Consider the following 5,689-nt stretch of genomic DNA (forward strand, 5'->3'; position numbering starts at 1 on the left):
CTTATATGTTGAGCTTGTTAAGTTCTTTCTGACTCTTTGATGTGTGATCTCTGAATCAAATTAAAGCATGGAGGGGGGTGGGGTATAATCCACATTTGTAAAAGCCAGTTTCTGTTTCTTTTTCATCCTTCCCTTCCTCCTCCCCTGGGTATTTCCCCCTGAACATTGAGAGAAGAATTCAGTAATAAAGAGTTGGTGATTAGGTTGATGCTAGAAAATGTGGCTTTACGAAGAGAAACACTTGCAAGGAAATGAGCTGGTCAACAGGCTGCGGTGCTCACATGGTGGAGGGGTCCCATCAGCAGCACCGACTTCTTGTGGATCTCCAGGTGCTGGACCACGGCCCAGAAATCCTCAAAGGATGTCTTCCTGTCACTCTCCATGTCCAGGAGGATGATGGTTTTGTCCACAAGCTGGTGCAACTGCATATCTTTGAGGCTGCTCCCCACCATCATCTTCAGGACCTGGAAGGGCTCCCCGTTGGAAATGTAGCCGTCTTTGTCCATGTCGTAGATGCTGAAAGCAAACCGCAGTTTCTGCACTTCATCTCCTCTGACACTGATGATGAACTCCCTGAAGTCCACTTGGCCATTGTCCTCCCTGTCAAAGATGTTGATGACTCTCCAACAGTGGGTTGTGGCACAGCTTGGGCATAACCATGAACTCCTCCAAGATCAGTATGCTCGATTTGTCCAGGTCCATCTTTCTGAAGCTCTTACCCAGCCATTTTAACCTAAAAAAAAAAAAAGAAAAAGATAGTCAGATTCCTCCTATTAAGATTTACCACCTCAGAAGTCTAGTGGAAGGTTCTGTGACTCAGAATTGACCCAGTGGCAGTGGGTTAGGATTGGTGGCAGAGAAAGTAAGCACTTGGCTGCCCGTGTCAGGTGGTGCTTCAAACTCACCTGCTTCTCTGTGGGATAACGATGTGGTAGTCTACATCTGTCACAATACAAACTCAAACAGGCAAACTTGTTATTGTCTCGAATCAGAACCAACTTGTAGCTGACACTTCAGTGGGTAAGTCTATGAATTGCCTGGGAGGAGGAAACTGCCCATCTTTCTACCAAGATTCGAACCACCAGAGATGCCCCACCCTTAGGTTAGCTGTGCAATACCCTACAGGCCTGGCCATGAGAACTCCCTCTGTAACCATAGTTGTTGTGTACCGTTGAGTTGGAACCTATCCATAGCTAACCTTCCAGTGGGTTTTTGGAGGCAGTTAATGGTGCAAGAGCAGCCGGTGGGCTCGAACTGCGTGCCTTTGGGATTGCAGTGCAGCTTCTTGCCGTACAGGACAGTTCTTTGTCCTACAAGATTGTTATGAGTCAGATCAACTTGATAGCAATGGGTTTGATTTTGGAAAATATCAAGTAGTGAATCATGGGGGAAACGCTTTCTTATTTTTTAAAAGAAATCTCTAATTAAAAAGAAAAAGAATTATGCCTTGAGATGAGATGTTCAAAGAATTAAATAATTTTCCTGGGATTGAGGACTGAGAGGGAGAAAAAAAGAGCTTTGCTTTTAAAATGTGGTTTTGCTTTGTGGTTAAACAGAACTTCCTTTTCTGACTAACTCCAAAAATGTGGAGACAGTATTCCCTCCACTGTGTCCTCTGGCTTCAAAATAAACACGCCTGTTGTCTTCAAGCATTTCAAAGGGTCTCGGGCACAGGGTACACCAGTTCAGACCACAGAAGCTTCACTGCCAGCTTCTTCACAGCTCACAGCTTGAGCCCTGTTGCTATAAACACACACTATTCAGGAGGCCCAGGCAAGTGTAAACACCTCCCAGAGTGAATTCCTATGCCATCCTATTGCCTCACTGACAGAGGAAGCTTAACCATGGAGACTAGAGCATCATGGGTAGGGCTAGCACCTCTGACCTCAGAAAACACTGGAAAATGACAGTGGGCAAGACTCCTGGGAGAATCATGAGCCACTGCTTTTGGTGGCTTTACGTCTGGTGGCTGATACTGTAAAAGAGAGCGTCCTAGAGAGCCAATGAGAAATGTTTGCTCTCTAGACCCCTAATATAGGTTGACAGAATGGTAGAGATATTAAATAGAGAAGATGTGAGCCTGAGCTTTGAAATCATTGGCTCTACCCTCTTTGCTCTTTTCAAATGAAAAAGGCTCTTTCATTTGGCTCCTGGGATGCTTTTGCACCTCTTTCCTGTTTTGTTTTTCCTCCTCAAAATCTTGGTTGCTTGGTCATCGACAAAAGTCTCCTAAAAAAAAAAAGTTGCCCTTATTAAGGTCACTTAGTGCAAGGATTAGAGTAAAACTCAGTGACTCAATTTCAAGTTCCTTTTTTAAATGGAAGTGGAGCTCTGGTAGTGTAATGGGTTATGTATTGGACTGTAAACCAACAAACTCCCCTGTCACTCCTCAAGAGAAGCATTAGGGAGCCTGTTCTCACTGATTTTACAGCCTTAGAAACAAGGTGGAGGGTCATTATGAATTTGAATCCACTCAAGGACTGTCTTTGTTGTTTTTTTAAGTAAAGAGATGGGAAAGGTGGTTGTTGTTGTTGTGGACCCTTAAATCACCTGCAACCCTTAGTGACCCTAAGTACAACAGCTCTGAAATCTACCTAATCCTGGTCCAGTCTCACAGACTCTGACACACCTACCCCCCCCTTACTCCAGTTACTGTTTCAATCCATCTCATCTGAGGTCTTCCTCTCCTACACTATCCTTCTATCCTTCCAAGCATGATGTCCTTCTCCAAGGACCAGTCCCTTCTGGCCATGTGCCCAAAGTATGTGAGACGGAGCTTCAGAATCCCAGCCTCCAAGGAGAAACTTGGTTTCAACTTCTCTAAGACAGGCCTATTTGTTCTCTTGGAGGACCACGGTATGTTCAATATTCTTCTCCAGCACCACAACTCAAAGTCATTGATTCTTCTTCTGTCATCCTTAGTTGTTGTCCAGCTCTCTGATGCATAGCAACTAATTGCAAAGACCATGGCCTAGATCAGGCACACCTTAGTCTGATTGATATGGTTGCTTCTCAGTATCCTGGAGAGGTCCTTGACTGCAGATTTTCCCAGTGCAGTTCATCTTTTGATATTTCTAACTGCTGGTGCCAAGAGTGTTGATTCAGCTGAGCAAGCTGAAATTTTTAACAACCTCAATCTCTTCTCCATCTATCATGGTGCTGCCAATTGGCCCAGTGGTAAGAATCTTTGTCTTCTTGATGAGCTTCAACCCATATTGAAGACTACAGTCCTTGAACTTACACAGCAAGCACTTCAGGTTCTCCCCAGTTTCAGCAAGCAAGGTGGTGTCATCTGCATATTGCAGGTTGTTGATGAGTCTTCCTCCAATCCTGATGCCACAGTCCTCCTCATAAAGTCCAGCCTCCTAAATGATCTATTCCGCACATAGATTGAAAAGGTATAGAGACAGAATATGTTCCTGACACACTTGGGAGTTAAATAGAAATCACTTCATTTATTTTGCTTATGCATAGTTAAGCCTTAGAATATACTGAAAACAAAGGTGAGGCTTCTTACTCAGATTTAGCTGTGTGCCAACACATAAAGTTGCTTTTTAAAAGTTTGAAAAATGGTAAGCTCTGGTGGCCTAGTAGCAAGAAACTTCACTGTAACCTCAGAGGTATGTGGTTCAAATCCACCGGATGCTCTGCTGGAGAAGGAAGGACAACTTCCTCTTGTACCAATCAGATCTGATTTGATGGTACACACACACAAAAGAATAAATTTTTTTTAAAAAAATTATTTAAAATGAAAACTCACCTCCAACCTGCACTGGATAAACAAATGACAAATAAATCTTTTGTGACTGCAGTAGTTCATGTCTTGATCAGGATGGATATTTAGAAACTAGAGTCAATGATGGCCCTGGGGAAAGAGAAGACAAAGCAGAAACAAAGTCTAAACTGAGAGTCACGAGGGGTGCCCTTGCGTCATGGGTCTTCAGTAGGGTAGCTCTGTGGCTTGTGTGACTTCAATGACCCTCATTTCTCTCTGGATCATCAAACACAAGAGCAGCACTTTTTCTCAAACCCAAAAACTCAAACTCATTGCCATCAAGTAGGAACAAACTCATATAAGCTGACTTTCCAGCAGGTTTTCAGAGGCTGTAAATCACAAAGGAGAAGATTGTCCATCTTTCTACAGAGGGGCAGCTGGTGGATTTGAACCACTAGGAGGGTATCAACTGGGGCCACTAAAACTCCCTAGCACTTGGTCTTGGAGTATACAAATCTTTTACACCAGGAAAATTTCTTTTTTGTTCATCCTCACCAATCTTTCATTCTGGCCTTAACTGTTTCATTTTCTGTTTACCACACTATATTCTGATTTCTATGGGTGAGCCCTACTTGGAACTACTGCTACCTAAAATGAAGTTAAACGAATACTTCTTGGTCAGCTCTCTCAGTCAAATGGCTTTATCCTTCCCTTTATCTCTGTTACAAAGGAGTGGCAAGAAGCTGAACTGCAATCCCCAAAGCACTGGGTTCAAATCCACCAGCTGCTTTGTGGGAGAGGGATGGGCAAGTTCCTCCCAAGCAAGTAACTGTCTCTGAAAAGCCACTGGAGGGTCAGCAATGGGTCAGTTCTGACTCAATGGTACACAACAACTTTAGTGAGCATTCCTACCCTCTGTATTGATAGACAAAGTGTCTAAGTTCTTTCATGTTTGCTTTTCCCCTGATCTTTGTCCCTCTGAATCCTGTTTTCCTCCTGATGGCCCTAGATTCTATGCAGGCCCCCACCTGGGTGGGTACCAGGCCGGCTGCCCCAGCATGGCACTGCTTCTTGCACAGTCTGTGTGCTGTCGGAAGCAGTCTAATAACTCTTCTCTCTCTAATTAACATTGCCACACAAAAGTTAGTAAGCACATCAGACTTTACTAAAGGTTGAAAGGGTTAAAGGGAATTACAAAATATAAGAAAAAGACTTTTAAATGGCCACCGATGCCCGTTTTCCTATTCTAACAAGGAAAAACATAAAAACATCGACTGTTAATGATGGGCATAGTCTAATGATGATTAATCTTATAAAACATAATGCATGGGAATGATTGTGTCAAACACAATGTGAGTGAAGAATAGTGTGAAACACAATATGTATGAACTTTGTAAACAAACCAATATGAAATGTAATTTTTTTAAATAGACTGGTTCATGGAAGAGCCTTCTTTGGCAGGGTGCCCACTAGTACCTAACATTGCTCCCATAACCTACCTGGACCCTTCCTGAGCGACAGCTTTCTCCTTCACAGTCATATCGCAAGATGTGCACCTCCTCCCATGTTGGAGAAACCCTACTTTCCACCTATAGGATGTGGCCTGTCTGTCATACAAGCATCTCTTATACCTCACCCAAAAGGTCATAAGAAAAGGATAAGGATGACACTCTGATTTCTTAATAAATGGTCCAAGATAAACCTGAGCTTTCCAAGTCCTACCGAGAGCCAGATAATGTGGGGCAGGTGTGGGCCTCATATCTGGCCCTCTTTAAGGTGTTCCCGCCAACATATATTGAGGGTCTCTTTTCCCCTTCAAATACCCATAGAATAATACTTGGTCCACACATGCCTGTCTTAATGACAAGCATGAATTCCAGGAGATAACATAAATCTACTGCCATCAAGTTGACTGTGAATCATGATGGCTCCAGATGTGTCAGGATGAAACTGTTCTCCACAAGATTCTCAATG

At 43.3% G+C, this 5,689-nt stretch overlaps 1 pseudogene; it reads right to left on the bottom strand.

Moving 5' to 3' along the window:
- Positions 1-260: 260 nt before the first annotated feature.
- Positions 261-5,255, bottom strand: LOC102876194 (annotated as a pseudogene).
- Between the last annotated feature and the right edge of the window lie 434 nt (positions 5,256-5,689).

This window comes from Elephantulus edwardii, unplaced genomic scaffold (genome assembly GCF_000299155.1).
Source record: "Elephantulus edwardii isolate Elephantulus edwardi_28Jun2011 unplaced genomic scaffold, EleEdw1.0 scaffold00066, whole genome shotgun sequence".
In the NCBI taxonomy this organism is placed as follows: domain Eukaryota; kingdom Metazoa; phylum Chordata; class Mammalia; order Macroscelidea; family Macroscelididae; genus Elephantulus; species Elephantulus edwardii.